This window comes from Loxodonta africana, chromosome 20 (genome assembly GCF_030014295.1).
Source record: "Loxodonta africana isolate mLoxAfr1 chromosome 20, mLoxAfr1.hap2, whole genome shotgun sequence".
Lineage (NCBI taxonomy): Eukaryota > Metazoa > Chordata > Mammalia > Proboscidea > Elephantidae > Loxodonta > Loxodonta africana.
The window spans coordinates 73,669,868-73,686,611 of NC_087361.1; the positions used below are offsets into that span (position 1 = coordinate 73,669,868).

Below are 16,744 nucleotides of genomic sequence, written 5' to 3' on the forward strand. Positions count from 1 at the left end.
TGGAGGTGCAGAGCAATTTAAAAAAAACATTTCCCTAGCCCCTCTCTCTTTCTGCTCCAACACAGCGTACAGGGAAGAGGGATGGGGTGGATGAGGGCAAGAGACAGAGGAAGAAGGCAGCAGCTTGCCTAGGGCTGCCCCTCAGAGGGCAACATGCCCATCCTCCTATGGTCTCATGAGTCAGGACCAGGTTGTCTGAGCAAGAGACTCTCAGGCTAGGAGGTGGGCATAAGGGAAAGTGAAAGGATGTCTCTGAAAGCAAAGCTTGCTCTGGGCATGCCCCACATGGAGCCACACAGTGGGAGTTCTAGAACCTAAGAGCTCTGCCAGAAGGTGCTAACCATCAGATTATCCCCCCATCCCATCCCCAACCTCCATCTCTCCAGCCTCTGCACCCCCACCCCACCCCCAAGCCCCTTCCTCCTAGAATCTGAAGAGCCCTGTGGTTCACCCACTCTCCTGGTGCTAATCATCACAGCCTGCCTAGTGTGAGAGGTATTTGCGTAAGTGTCTATTTCCCCCAGCAGCCCAGGAGCTCTTCCGGTGCCCCGTGCCTGAATGCCTCAGCATCTCACATGGAGCAGGTCCTGCAACTGTGTTGGTTAAGCAGATCTGAAGGCCTGAATGCTGTACACTGAGTCTGTACCCTGCATGACTCGGATCTTGCTGGTATCCCCAGAACTCTTTGCCTTTCACAATTACAGAGCTGGGTTGAGATACCATAAAATCTGCAAGGATCAGAGCAGAGAGGTTATGATTACCACAGTACTGAGAATACAGAGTTCTCAGGCAGAGGGATGCTTGGTAAGAAGCATAGACCCTTGGCTAGATCTCAGAGATACAGAGAAAGATGGAGATTCTGCCCTCAAGGAACTCAGTGTCTGGCAAGGGATATAAGACAGACAATACAAGACCTGGGAAAAGAATAACCCTGTCCCTGTGAAAAAGCGATGTCACACATATCAATACATTCGTCATCACAGGTAGAAAGACACAGGTGTATGTATACTAATCACAGGAGTGACAAGAGGGAGACTGTGAACCCTGGAGAGCAGCGATCCTGGCTAGCTCATTCACTGCTGTAACCCCAGAGTCCAGCACTTAGTAGGTATGAATACATATGAATGTAGGAGTAAGAGATCATGTGGGCACGCAGGAGAATAGGTGGAGGAAATCTAAAAGGCTTCCTGAAATATGGTGTGTTGTAAATAAGGGAAGCCTTCAGACGGGGTGAGCAGGAAGCAGGAGGTTGTTCATATTCACCCATGCCCAGCGGAGGCATTGTCTTAAAGGAGGGGAGGGGAGCGGTTGGGTGCAAAAGTTTACCAGAGGGCACAGTGCACATTGGCCATGAGGGCTTGTGTACAACATTTAGGAAACTCATGGATGGAACCAGGGCATTCAATTCCAGATAGGGAATAACAAGCAATAAGGAACTGGTTAAATGGAATTACTTGTTATCTAGAACATGCCAGAACTTGGCCAAGACACAGTCAACTTCCAAAGAACGAGGCCAGTCATGGGACTTTCTTTCCCAGCACACATGTTTATGCCCAAACTCTGAGATCCAAGCTCCAGGTAGAGGTCAAGCCCAACCACTGGTGCCAAATCTTTGGGTGAGCATGACCATACCCTTCCTCCTCCATCCCACAGGCCGGATATAATGAAGTCACAAACTATCACTTCTAAAGTTCTCCTTGCTCTGAGGCCACTTGCTAATCTGCACAAGATACACCTAATCCAATCACATGGAACCTTACCTTTCCTAAAAATGGCAATTTGAGATGCTAGGGATACCTGTTCTCTGATATGCCAGGTTTTAATAGTTCTTGCTTGTTGTCTAACCCAATTGTCTGTTCCCACATTAAATTCATCTCCATCTTAGCAAACAAGAAAAAATTAACTGGTTACTATCCTGGCTGGAAAACATTATTTCCAGTGCTGTCCAGTCTGCCCAGTGTGTACTGCTGTGGGCAAAGCTAGGTGCTTTCTCCCCCGGGTTAATTTGGCTTCTTGTCTCTGGTATCTAGATCTGCAGGTTGGTGCCTCTCAAATTCGTCTTTACGGTTGCCATGAAACTTACTCCACTTTTAGCTCTGTACACCTGCACTTCACATCACTGCTGCCCACTGCCCCAGGGACCTAATCTTCCTTCTATCCTGGTTATCTTCCTGCCTCCTCCTTTGTTCCTGAGTTTCAGCCTGGTCCCTCCCCCTCTCTTTTTCCCTCTTTGCTCCTCTGTGCCTCCTCTCCAGGGATACCCAATTCCCCAAATTGCAAGTCCTCTCCCTGTCTTCAGTAAACAGCTCCTGACGTTCTGCTTGCTTCAAGAAGAGACGGATGTCAGGAAGAGGGGCAGTAGCTCCCCTCCACACCTTCTAAAACTCGTGCCCCACACTCCACCCCCCACGTGAAACACCACTTGTCAGAGTGTGAGATGGACCACTGGACTCATGAGTTAACTTAGTGCTGAGCTCCCCTGGTCCATACCACCGCTGCTCCTTCCCCCTGTCATCCTTTAAAGGGTCTTGCCATGGCCATGTGGTAGTTCCTTTTAATAGTCATCTTGGCAATCTAGAACTTTCCCAAAGCTGCCTAATGCAACCTCTTTCACTATCTGGCTCTTTTTTGATTCCTTTCACATCCCCTGAATTTCCCACCATCCTCTACTGCAGTGGGAGTGTTCTGCTGCCGTGGCAACAGCCATTCTAGCATCAGTCGATAAAGCCAATATGTGCAGAATGTTTTCTCCACTCCTAAAGACAGAGGGACCTGCCCTGTCACACCATCCCCAAACTTGGCACTGAGCCCTCCCACTCTGCCACCCCCCCCGCCCCCACACAGGCTGTGAACCGTCCACTGAGGACATGTCAGTGACCTGTCTAAGGGGCCAGGATCCTGCCAATTTCTAAAGGAGAGGAGGGGAAAGGGACTGGTTTGGAATCATGAAAGTCCCCACCCTAGCTCCCCAAAGGCTGACTTCTCACCTGACTCTTCTCTCTCCTCTCTCCCAAGGCACTGGCAGTTTCCAGGACAGGGAAGGCGTGAGTGATTTGACTGCATCTGTTCGCTGATAACTTAAAGCAATGTGAGGAATGAAGACATAGGCATACAGCCAAGGAAAGGAATGCTGTGTGATTTTACATTCTCGGGCCCCTGTGGCTGAATATTTGGGCTGGCTCTGGGGGGTCTGAGGGCTGTGCCTGTTTGGATTGGGTTAGGACAGCAGAGTTGGCAGTGGAAGAGAAAAGACATGGGAAGGAGGGCTAGGCTACACCCACTCTGTTGACCTTGAAAGATGACATTGGGACAAGGGGGGGCCTGAGCCAGAGGATAGTAGGCAGGTGAGTCCACACTTGGCTCCCTCCCAGGCTAAGGGCAGAGAAAGGAAGAGGGAAGGATTTTCCTGATTTCTGTGCCCACAGTCAGGATCTGAAGAGCAAGGACCAGGAACCTAGTCACACGGCTCTGCAAACCTAGCCCACCCACCCTGGGCCAGGGGCGGCACTGTCACCAACCCAACTGAGTGACAAGCAGCTCTAAGTTTTCCCAGCTCAGGCCCCTCTGATGAGGTCTTTTCATCACCTCCCTAAGCATGTTGAGCCCACCAGCCATTGCTTCTCACTTCTTTCTGTCCTCCTCTCCCCATGTCATTGCACCTATCTGCAGTGACTTCCTGAGCACCCACCACGTGCCCAAGCCCAGGCTAGCAGCTGCTGAAATAGCTGGTGCCTGTGTGCAGAGTCTTGTCTGCAGCCAGACAGCCAGCTCCTCATTGCTCCCCTTGTTCAGTGCCTTCTATATGCCAAGTATAGTAGGTGCTGGGAGAAATGGTAGAGAATAAAACAGATAAAAATCCTTGTCCTTACAAAGATTAGACTGGACTATAAGACATCAAATGATACTGGTGAGGAGTGTGCTTCTTAGCTCAAGTAGACACTTGAGACTCTGTGGGCGGCTCCTGTCTGGAGGTGAGATGAGAAGGCGGAGGGGGACAGGAGCTGGTTGAATGGACATGGGTAATACAGGGTGAAGAAGAGTGTGCTGTCACATTGTAAGGAGAGCAATGAGGGTCACATAACAATGTGTGTATAAGTTTTTGTATGAGAAACTGACTTGAATTGTAAACTTTCACTTAAAGCACAATAAAAAAAGAAGAAGAAAAAATCCTTGTCCTTACAGAACTTTTCTAATGGGAGGGACAGATAATAAACTTGATAAAAGTTTAATAAGACAATAAACTTGATAAAAGCTACTAAAAAGTGCTGCTATTTTTGTTGTTAGGCGGCATCAAGTCAATTTCGACTCATATTGACCCCATGTGACAGAGTAGAACTGCCCCATAGGGTTTCCAAGGCTTTAATCTTCATAAAAGCAGATTGCCAGGTCTTTCTCCCGTGGAGCAGCGACTTGGGTGGGTTTGAACCACCAATCTTTCAGTTAGCAGCCCAGTGCTTAGCCATCATACCACCAGGGCTCCTTTGAAAAGTACTAAGGAGAAAAAATAAAGCAGGAAGTAGAATGTGAAATATCCAGGGTAGGGGCTGAATTTTTGATATGGTGGCCAAAGAAGGCTTCCCTGAGAAGATGACGTGTGTGTAAAGATGGAAGGAAGAGAGGGAGCACTCTACGTGGGTATCTGTGGGAAGAGCTTCCCTGGGAGAGGGCACGGTCAGAGCAAAGACCTGGGAGACTGTGCCTGGCATGTTTGAGAAGCAGCGAGGATCGACACGGGTGGAGAGGAATGGATGCAGGGAAGAGCGACAGGCAACAAGGTCAGAGATGTAGGGCAGCCCAGGGCATGGAGAGATTTTAGGTCACTGTAAGGACTTTTTTTTTTTTTTTTTTTAGGCTTTTACTCTGAGTGAGATGGAAGCCATTGACAGTTTGGAGCAGAGGAGTGACCTGACCTGACTTCATTTTCGAAAGGGTCTGCTGTGTGGAGAACAGATGGTTGGGATCATGGGAGGAAGCAGTTAAGTAATCCAGGGGAGAAATGGTGGCAGCTTGGATCTGGGTGGTGACTGTGGTGGTAATGGGAAGTGGTCAGCCTCTGAATATAATCTGAAGCCAACAGAATTTGCTGATAGACCAGACATGGGTGTGTGGGAAAAGAGGAATCAAGAATATCCTCAAGAATTTGGCAAGGATTATGGGCGATGTTTGCTCAATAGGATTAATATGACTGATACCCCTAAACTGTACACCTGAAAAATGTTGAATTGGCAAATGTTGTGTTGTGCATATTTTTACAACAATAAAAATAAATAATTTATTTATTAAAATAAATAAATAAGAGTATCCTCAAGGAGTCTGGCCTGGACAACTGTAAGAATGGAGTTGCCATCAATCAAGATAAGAAAGACTTCACAATTGGCAAAATAATTCTATTATGAAAACATTCTGCATCCCACTTTGAAATGTGGCGTCTGGGGTCTTAAATGCTAACAAGCGGCCATCTAAGATGCATCAATTGGTCTCAACCCACTTGGATCAAAGAAGAATGAAGAACACCAAGGTCACACGATAACTATGAGCCCAAGAGACAGAAAGGGCCACATGAACTAGAGACTTACATCATCCTGAGACCAGAAGAACTAGATGGTGCCCGGCCACAACCGATGACTGCCCTGACAAGGAGCACAACAGAGAACTCCTGAGGGAGCAGGAGAACAGTGGGATGCAGACCCCAAATTCTCATAAAAAGACCAGACTTAATGGTCTGACTGAGACTAGAAGAATCCCGGCAGTCATGGTCCCCAAACCTTCTGTTAGCCCAGGACAGGAACCATTCCCGAAGACAAATCATCAGACATGGAAGGGACTGGACAATGGGTTGGAGAGAGATGCTGACAAAGAGTGAGCTACTTGTATCAGGTGGACACTTGAGACTGTGTTGGCATCTCCTGTCTGGAGGGGAGATAGGAGGGTAGAGAGGGTTAGAAACTGGCAAAATGGTCACGAAAGGAGAGACTGGAAGGAGGGAGCGGGGTGACTCATTAGGGGGAGAGTAAGCGGGAGTATGGAGTAAGGTGTATATAAGCTTATATGTGACAGACTGACTTGATTTGTAAACTTTCACTTAAAGCACAATAAATATTATTAAAAAAAAAAAAAAAAAAGACTTCAGAAGGAGCCGGCTCTGGAAAAAGATTAAGAATCTTCTGTTCTCCCTGCTGGAAACCCTGGTGACATGGTGGTTACGTGCTACAGCTGCTAACCAAAAGGCTGGCAGTTCTCATCCACCAGGTGCTCCCTGGAAACTCTATGGGGGCAGTTCTACTCTGTCCTATACTGTCACTATGAGTTGGAATCGACTCGACGGCAACGGGTTTTTTTTTTTTTTTTTTTTGTTTATTCTCCCTGCCCTCCCTGGGATCACAAGGTACCTCCTGACTTGTCCTTCCCTGACTCTTCCCACTCAGTTTATTGCAACCACTTCCCTAACATCTGTAGCCATCATTCATTATTCGCTCATCTGTGTTTCCCAAGCATCCATCTTTGATTGGTCTATTGAAGAGTTTTACTATGGTGTCATCCAACTAGGCATTTCCTGAGGACAAGAATTGTCTCTCCTCTTATCAGACTTGCTCTCCCAGGGGTCAGGGATTATGAACTTTTCCTCCCTAACCCATCATAGTTTTATGCACATAGTGGGCTCTCAAAAATATTTGTTGAATGACGACTGATTAAATGAATGAATGCGTGACTCAGAACAGATGTGTGGGGGATCGTAAACAGCAGTGACCTCTCAATACCCCATGGCAAGAGATGGTGCAGCTGGTGTGCTGGAATGGGAGCCAGGCTTCTGGGATGGTGTCCCAATAAAGTCTTCCCTCTTCCCTCCCAGCTCTGGGCCAGAGGGAGTCCAGCCTAATCTCTCCCTGCTCCTTGGGGGAATGAGCTGTGGGGCTGTGGGGCCTATCATGGTTCACACCCTCTCCTGTCCCCACATCTCTGCTCTGCTCTGCTCAGGGACATGGGGACTCTTTTGCCACACCCTTGGGAGACATGGGCAAGAGTAGGTAATGTTTCCTCACAGCCCAGAGTCCCTGGCACATGTGGCAGTCCCCAGCTAGAACTTCAGCCCCACCCTCCACTCCTACCCCCAGAAGAAAAAGGGACAATGGACACGATGGTTCAACATGGATGTTCCAGCTTGCTTGTATCTCCAGGGCCTCATCCAGACCGATCTACTTGCTTACCCAGCCTCCAGGCCAACTGCCACCTTTGCTTTGCTAGGCTTTGGTAGTTGAGACATTTCTGTTGATTCCAGGGGGCCTTGGTTCAGCCTCACTGGTTCCAAGAGGCTCTCTGAGCTCAGGACTTGGGGATTTTAGGGGAGCCCAAGGTCAAGTGTGTGGGTTTAGGAGAGATTTGCTGTCTGTCCTGCTAAGGAAAATAAGGCTCAGCAAACTGAAGGCTGGGAGTGGAGGCAGGGGCTAGGGCTTCAGGCTGTCTGCCCTCTGGCCCCACTGTCTAGGGAGAGCTTCTGGGTGGAAATGCCAAGAAGTCCTAAGCTACAACCCTCATTCCTCGGAACTCACAGCTGGCGGGACACATCTTCTCTTGAGCCTCTGCAGCCAGCAGGGCCGGGATGGAGCAGGAATGAGCCTACTCGTTGTGTGAATGGGGAGGGGCAGATACCAGGCCCTGAGAAGGCAAGCAAGTCATCTCTAATCACACCAAGAAGAGGACTAGAGTCTGAAGCCCAGTGTCCCCAGCTGGAGGCTGGGGCTCCCCAAGGCTGTGAAGGGCCACAGGTCCCCCCCTTCAGAGGCAGAGTGCTCTGGGCTGTGTAGCTCCCAGAGGTTGTAGGAGCAGTGGCTGAGGGACAACTGGGAAGGCCTACATCAGATCTGGCAGAGGAGGGCAGGAGCTGGAGCCCCAAGGACTGGCCCCTTCTTCACCCATGGGTTTTTTCAGCTGCCCCAGCACTGGGAAGTCCAGGGCTAGAGAGATAGAATGAGGGCTGGGCTGCTGTTCCTTGTTCTACCAAGTGTCCTGACCCTTCGGCTACAGCATGGAACCTCTCTTCCTCCTCGTGACCCCGTTGGTCCTTACAGGGGCCCAGGAGGTGCGCAGCAAAGCACTGGGTTCCTCCTCCTCTTCTTTTGGAGAAGTGGGGCCCAGGACCTCCAAGTGTTAGGCCTTCCTTCTTTGAAAGCCGAGAGCTCCACAATCTCCCACAGGAGAGCAGATCTCTGACTCAGTGGCCTGGACAGCCTCCCAGGAAAGGATTTTTCTCTACCTTCTGGTATCTGGCTGACCACCACCCAGCACTCAAGACCTTCACCTGCCTGGTAACCTTGCCCTCCAATGCTCTCCTACCTGCTCACTTTTCCCAACCTAATTCTACCCTTTCACCTTTGCTTTGCCTTGCCCTTCTCCTGGAATGTCTTCTCTTATACAAATTCAAGTCCAGTTCACCTGTCAAGGCCCAGCTTCAGGGCCACCTTCTCTGGGAAGCCTTCCCTGACTACCCTGGGCCGCACTGATTTTTACCTTTCCTGCCCACTGATTGTAGTCAGGGGAGCATGTAGTCACATTCTGCCTAGTTATATCCTAGGGAGATATCTTCCCTCTCCAGCTAAATTGTAAGGCCTTCTGCACAGGATACCTAGTAAGGGCTTGCTGAACTTAAGGGCAGGGGATCTAACAGTTACTAAGAACTTACTATTGCTAGGGACCCTCTTAGACATGTCATATGCGTTATCTCCATTTTACAGAGAAACACACTTCCCCAAGATCACACAGCAGGCTGCTGGTGGAATAAGAACCCACGTCTTCTCGTAGCATCATGCTGTTACCATGCAGCTGCATACGTGATCCCAAGACGAGGGAAACCCCCCCAGCAGGAAACTTTGAGGACCTGACAGAGAAAGGAAAGCCAGGTCCTGGAGAAGGTACAGGGCATGGGAGAAGGGTCCCGCCTCTCCTGTTGTGCTGCTGAAGAGCTCCCTGTAAACCAAGTGCCCAGTACTTGGGGTCTGCCCACATAATCCTGGGAATGGGGATGGGGTGGAGGGTTAATCCTCTGGGCAGTCCCTTCATAGCTCATCCCCACAGCCTCCTCCCTGGGCTCCTGGTTACTTCCAGTGTACCTGGAAGTCCCAACAAGTCCAGGACCCCTAGAGGACTTCCCTGGTGGTACAACAGTTAAGTTCTGGGCTGCTAACTGAAAGGCTGGTGGTTTGTACCCACCCAGCAGCTCCTTGGGAGAAAGAGCTGGCAATGTGTTCCTAGAAAGATTACAGCCTAGAAAACTCTATGGGGCAGTTCTACTCTGTCACATTGGGTCACTATGAGTCGAAAATAAACTCAACAGTACCTACCAACAACAACAGTTCTCAAGTCTGAGCGTCCTGGGTTCTTTTCTTGACCTGTCCTGTGGCCTTAGGCAAATGCCTACATTCTGTGCACTTCAGCTGGTCATGTAAAAACGTAGGTGGGAGTGAAGTGGTGACAGGGTGGAGCGTCACCACCCCTCTGCTCATGGGCTCACAGCTAGAGTGGCTGAAGGGAAAGGCAGGAAGAACAGACCTAATCAGGTGTTCTGTTTGAACCTGTACTCACTTAAAATCAGATCCTCCTCCTCCTCAGGCTAATAAAGAGCCCCGGATAAGAAGTCCAGAAGTTTTCCATATGTGCTTGGCTTATATGTTGCCATGGCAACTGTCCCATACCTACCAATCGGGGTGTCCATTACACACTGGACCCCAGACAAGCTCTACCCTACCCAGGTACATCCCTCTAAGATCAGGACGGGCCCAATCTGTTGTCATGGCAACTGCAGGCATGCGAGGGGGGCCTCCAGGCAGGCAAGAAGAGGGCGAAGTGTGAGCTGTGGCCGTGTCCACGTGCTGGATGAAGACATGCATACTGCTGTGTGTGTACTATCCTTTGGTGTGGACCAACCTAGAGCCAAACCTGACTATCTACGCAGAGCTGGTTGTTTTAAGGCCAGTGAATCACAATACTAAGCAGGACCTCAAAAATAATCTTATTCAATGTCCTGCCTTAGGGCAGAGCTGGCCCATTTGTGATAAATTCTACTGCCCCACTATGGTGGGCCAGGTAAACCCAAAAACCTGATGAGGAAAAACACAAGGCCCAAACCTGAGGTTGTCTTGCCAACCCAGTGGCGCCATCAACACCCCAGAGCAGAACGTCTTACTCTGTGTTCACAGGTTGGATTCTAGCAGGTCCACAAAACCTCCCATCAAATTACAAGCCAAATATTGCCTGTCCATTTGTCTGGGGAGACATTTTGTAATGTTAATCAGATCCTTAAAGAGGTCTTCAAGGTCAAAAAGTTAAAGACAACTTTAAGGGTCAGGAAAAACCTTTACCCACCTTAACCTCAACCAGCCCAGCCAGAAACACCCGATTTAAATGAAACTGGCCTTCTTCCTACCCTGGAGAGAATGACGCTCCCATTTCCTGGCTGCACTCATTTTCTCAGCTGGCACCTTGTGTTTTATTGTAGTTTTTGTTAGGTTTTTAAATGAGGCATTAAACTTAACAGAGGAATGCCATGGATTCATATTTCAGTGAATTTTAATAGAATAATCACTGGCAATTACTTGGCATATAAAAACTTCTCTGCAAATGCTAAGAATATTCATTGGTGTGATGGGTGGGAGTTTCAAGGCCCTGATGTGAACACAGTCTTTCACACCACTGGATGTCATCATGAGGAGCTTACCACCTCTGCGCTTCCTCCTGCCTCCACGGAAACCCAATTCTTCAGCAGGAAGGTTGCAGTGGGCTCACTAGATCAGCTCCTGCCCCTGGACTGTGCCAATCTTTATGTGAACACAGGGCTGTTCACCCTGCACTGCCAAAAAGGCTAAGCTCTCCACCTGCTTGGGACATTCTCCTACCTGCCTGGCCTCAATCGTGCCATGAGGCAGAACACACTCATCTCTTCTCTGGCCATCTGTGGAGGTAGAATGATTTTCTTGAGAGCAGAGACAGCTAAGCGTTTCTCTGTGTTCCCCTCCCTCCTAAGCTTCGTCCACTCTGGGATGGATGGCCCCACACTTGCTGACCCTTCCTGTGTCCCAACCCCTTTAATTATCTTCAGCTCCCTCTGATGCGCGGGACTCCCACCACCCTGGAGTCACACACAGGAAGGCCAGTTTTTGATTCCTTCCACCTCTTAAAGGACTCAGATGGACAAGGAATATCGTGACCGGGGGTAATTCTTGACACTTAATCTTCATGGGTATTGTGTCTGTGTCACCTTAACCTCTTCAACTGCCTCTCCGCAGAGCACCTTCTGTGTCAGCCCTGCTGGGCAGCCTTCTCGGGCCGGTTTCTCAGCGGCAGACCCTAATCCTCTTACCACGGGACGGGGGGCAGGGTAAAGGGTGGGGGGTGTGGGCTGCTGTGCTCTAGTTTCTGTCCATTCCCCGGTGCTGGAGGGAGGGACCACAGCCTTGAAGGCGACTGGCTTTGGAGACAGCACTTTTTGAGGTGAGGCCTGGTGCAGGATGTCCACCTGCTCTGGACCTTCCCAAGACTGGGGACGAGGGAAGACCCTATTTCAAAAGTTTGGAGGAGGGCTGGCCAAACTTTGGAGTCGCTAGATAGCGCAATGGGTTAAGCACTCCGCCACGAACCAAAAGGTTGGTAGTTCAAACCCACCTAATGGCACCTTGGAAGAAAGGACTGGCGATCTGCTTTCAGAAGGTCACCAAAAACTAAACCAAACCCTGCTGTCAAGTCTAATCGGACTTATGGTGAACCCATAGGGCAGAGTAGAATTGCCCCATAAGGCTTCCAGGGTTATAATCATTACCGAAGCAGACAGCCACATCTTTCCACAGAGTGCTTGGTGGGTTCGAACCACCGACCTTTCCGTTAGCTGCCGAGTGCTTACCACTGCGCCATCAGGGCTCCCATTGAGAACCCTAAGGAGCAGTTCTACACTGCACACATGGGGCTGCTATGAGTTGGAATCGACTCGATAGCAACTAGTTTGGCTTTATGGTTTTTGGCCAACCTTTGCCCAGGGAATAGGGCGAAGACCTGGGAACCTGGTCTTCAGGGCCGCACTTGAGATGAGGCTTCCCTGGATTGGCCACAGGAGTAGGGAGGCCAGTGGCAGAAGTTCAGCAAATAGTCTAGGTACCTCCTGCCTCCTGCCACTGAAACTTCTAGCTGCCCCACGGCTCCCTGGAAAACTACCCCAGATGATGAATAGGGTAGTCCGATCTGGAGAGGTTCCTATTACCAAGGCCTCCTCCTTGTATGTATCCTTAACCTCAGGGCCTTTCCATGGCCTATGTGCACCCAGAGAACTAAAGAAGGGGCCGAGATTTCTTAGAAATGTGAGCTGAAACAGATTATCTCAGGTTGGAGTTTTCATACCCAAAAGCCTGCTAGGAGGAAGCTGGGTCCAGGACAGACAGGTAGTTATGTGGTATGGGGGACAATCGCCCAAGAAACCCAGGTGGGCAGTTTATCACCTCCCTCCTCCACCTCATCTCTCCCAGCACTGAAGACTCAGGGAGAAGGAGGGTGGCCCACAGACCGCTGTTGCTTGCAATCCTGAGGGTGTTACGAGGCCAGATCTCTACCCATGCCCTTTCGGGTGGAAGACAGATCCCAGGGCTGAGGTTTCTCCAGAGTAGCTGTTATGGATTGGCTTGTGTTCCCAAAAAATATGTGTTGTAAACCCTAACCTCTAAGCCTGTGGTTATAATTCCTTTTGGGAATGAGCTGTCTTTGTTATGTTAATGAGCAGGATTAGTGTAGGGTGTGTCTTGAGTCAGTCCCTTACAAGATATAAAAGGAGCAGATTCAGCAAGCCTAGTGGGGAAGAGGGATGCCAAGGCATATGGAGATCTCCAAGGAACCAGGAAACAGAAGCTGCGGAGACAAGGATTTTCCCCCAGAGCCAACAGAGAGAGAAAGCCTTCCTCTAGAGCGGCACCCTGAATTCATATTTCTAGCCTCCTGAATTGTGAGAAAATAAATTTCTGTTCCTTAAAGCTATCCATTTGTGGTATTTTGGTTATAGCAGCACTAGATAATTAAGACAGTGACCATGTAGATCGTGTACAACCACACAGCTCCAGAATGCAACACAAGCCCCACAAGGGCAGGGCCTTTGCCTGCTTTGTCTGCTGATATGCCCCAAGCCCCTAAAACAGTACCTGGCACATTGCTGTTAGCTGCCATGGAGTCAGCTCTGACCCATGGCGACCCCATCGATAACAGAGCAAAACACTGCCTGGTCCTGAACCATCTTCATGACCATGTATGTTTGAGTTCATTGTTGCCACTACTGTGTGGTGACTTCTAACCTAGAGGGCTTGTCTTCCAGCACTATATCCAACGATATAGGGTTTTTGTTGGTGAATTTTTGTGTTATCCAGGTGACACAATCTTGTTCGCTGAAAGTGAAAAGAACTTGAAGCACTTACTGATGAAGATAAAAGACCACAGCCTTCAGTATGGATTACACATTAACATAAAGAAAACAAAAATCCTCATAACTGGACCATTAAGCAACATCATGATAAACGGAGAAAAGATTGAGGTTGTTCAAGCATTTCATTTTACGTGGATTCACCATCAACACCCACGGAAGCAGCAGTCGAGAAATCAAAAGATGCCTTGCATTGCGCAAATCTACTGCCAAAGACCTCTTTAAAGTATTCAAAAGCAGAGATGTTACCTTGAGGACTAAGGTATGTCTGACCCAAGCCATGGTGTTTTCAATCGCTTCATATGCGTGCGAAAGCTGGACAGTGAATGAGAAAGACCGAGGAAGAGCTGATGCCTTCGAATTGTGATGTTGGTGAAGAATACTGAATATACCATGGGCTGCCAAAAGGGCAAACAAATCTGCTTGGAAGTACAACCAGAATGCTCCTTAGAAGCAAGGGTGGCGAGACTACATCTCACATACTTTGGACATGTTATCAGGAGGGATCAGTCCCTGGAGAAGGACATCATGGTAGATAAAGTAGAGGGTCAGTGAAAAAGAGGAAGACCCTCAACGAGATGGATTGACAGAATGGCTGCAACAATGAGCTCAAGCACAGCAACAACTGTGAAGACGGCATAGCACCAGGCAGTATTTTGTTCTGTTGTGCACAGGGTCGCTATGAGTCCAAACTGACTCCACGGCACCTCACAACAACAACAACTTTTGGAAGTAGACTACCAGGCCTTTCTTCCTAGTCTGTTGTAGTCTAGAAGCTCCACTGAAACCTGTCCACCATGGGTGCTGCTGGTATTTGAGATCCTAGTGGCATAGCTTCTGGCGCCATAACAACATGCGAGTCGCCACAGAGGTGGTGGCCTGGCATAGAGTAAGCATTTCATAAATATTTGGCGAATGGATATGAACGCCCTCTGGAGTTGGGCAATGCAAAGGCCCTGGTTTTCTCTGCAGGAAGCAGGACACAGGGAAGCTAGACCTTGCTAAGCCTATGTATTGTTTTATTTTGAGCACATGCAATTGCAAATACCACGCAGAGCAACTCACATGCCTTGTAGAGTGCGAGCAGTCTGGGGAAGGTCTGGGCCAGGGTGGTAGCGGGGGAGGGCGCTCCAGGCTGCCCAGCCTCTGCTATTTTTGACACTCCATTAAATGGCTCCCACTGGGTCCCTTTCACTGCCTGGAGGCAAATCACTCCCAATCCCAGCCAAACAGTGTCATGAGGAGAAGGCACTCAGTCTCCTCCCTCCCCCTTCCTTCCTCCTAAGAAATCGAACCCAGACCCCTCTAGTTTCTATTTCAGACCCCCCAGCAGGGTACCTCGGATGACCTCACTTCTCTGGCCTTTTGCTTCACAGCCGCTCCCAGGGCCAGGCTCTGCGTGCTCATCAGCCCACTGCCCCTCCCGGCCTTCCTGAGGCATCGTCACCTCCAGTGAGGGCAGCGCTAAGAGCGTGGGCTCTAGAGACCTGCTGCCTGGTTCAAATCCTGGCTGGACCGCCGTGGACAAGTCACTCAACCCCTTTGCACCAGTTTCCTCATTTGTAAAGCATGCGGGTAGGGGGAGGCTAAGATAATATCCTCCCCTCAATAACAAATAACGCCAAACAGGTATTAAGCAGTTAATATCTGTCGAATTCTCTTCTAAGCATTTTACCTGTATTGGTGTACTGAATCCTCACAAAACTCTATGAGGAAGGTACTATTATCACCCCCAATTTTACAACCAAGAAAACAGAGACACAGAGAGATTAAGTAACTTGCCCAAGGCTGCACAGCTAGCAAGTGACAAAGTTGTGATGAAAAAGCTAGGGAGTTAGGTGTTAACCCTTGTATGGTTGTTAGAAGGATTAAAGGTGTTTATGACAATGCCAGGAGCCCTGGTCGCAAAAGGTCAGCAGTTTGAATCTACCAGTGGTTCTGCAAAAGAAAAGACCTGGTGATCTGCTCCCATAAAGATTTACAGCCTAGGAAACCCTATAGGGCAGTTCTGCTCTGTCCTATAGGGTTGCTATGAGTTGGAATCAACTCGATGGCACACATCAACAAAAATGACAATGCCTGGTTCAGAAAAAACCATCAGTAAGAATCAGCTGCTGCTACGAGTATTATAATCTCCTCCCACCCCAGCTCCTGGACGTCTATTTGGTCCTGGATGGTTACTCTGTTTACCGAAACAAGGCTCCCCGGGATCCCTGAACTCTCCCAAGCCCCCTTTGCCCCACAGGGCACTGACCCTACTGGAGCCCTGAAAATAGAGCTAATACCATCTGTCCCTGACCTTGTTCTGTGTTTTCTAGTCAATAGTCTGCATGTCCTCTCTCCACGGATGGCTGGGGTATCAGGCTCATCTTAGCCCAGAAGTCCCCAGAGGGCAGAGAACACGGTGGTGTGAACTCGGCATGAAATGACACCGGTTTGGAGTGGCAGAGATGCCAGTGATGTCCTGGGGCCTCCCCAGGTGAAGGGAGATGCCAGCAGGTTTCCTTCCCCACCACTTGGCAGAAGTGATGAGCCTGACCAGTATGCAATTAACACAGTGAGTACTGGCAAGGGACAGGAAGACAGGGAAAGAACAAGAGAAGAACATGACCTTTTGACAAGCCTGGGTTCAAATCCTGGTGCAGCCCCCTAGGTGTATATCCTCAGACAAGTTATCTTATATGACCTCCCAGAGCCTGAGTTTCCTCGTCTACAACACAGAGTACTAATACCACCTTCACAGAGTTGTGTAAGGCAGACATGAAAGACTTTATGCAAAGCACACAGCACTGTGCTCTGCACATAGTAAGTGCTCCAAAAATGGTGGTCATTATCACTGTTTGGTTGTTCTAGTGTTTGGGGAGTCAGAAAGCCGTGGTCTTAGTTTCAATTCTCCTGCCAACTAACCATACAATCTTGAGCAAGTCACTTGTCTCTGAGCCTCATCTCTCTCCAATTCAAGATGAGGTCAGATCTGTGTGGTCTATACGGCTCATTAGAGCTTTGATTTCCTATATTCTTCGACTCCAAATCATCTGTAGTCCTAGGATACTTGGATTTGGCCTGAAGCTCCCAGAAGGGCATTGTGGGCTTGCACCACTGGGCTGAAGCCTACCTATTGTTGCTGTTGATAGTTGCTGTCGAGTCAGTTCTAACTCATGGCAACCCCATGTGTGCAGAGTAGAACTGTTCCATAGGGTTTTCAAGGCGGTGACTTTTTGGTAGCAGATCGCCAGTCCTCTCTTCTAAGGTACCTCTAGATGGGTCTGTAACGGATTGAACTGTGTCCCCCCAAAATATTAT

At 49.2% G+C, this 16,744-nt stretch overlaps 1 protein-coding gene across 12 annotated transcripts in view; it reads right to left on the bottom strand.

Annotated features, from left to right (window-relative positions):
• NAV1 (neuron navigator 1) overlaps positions 1-16,744 on the bottom strand; it is a 326,822-nt gene that overhangs the window by 195,361 nt on the left and 114,717 nt on the right. The window lies entirely within an intron of this gene.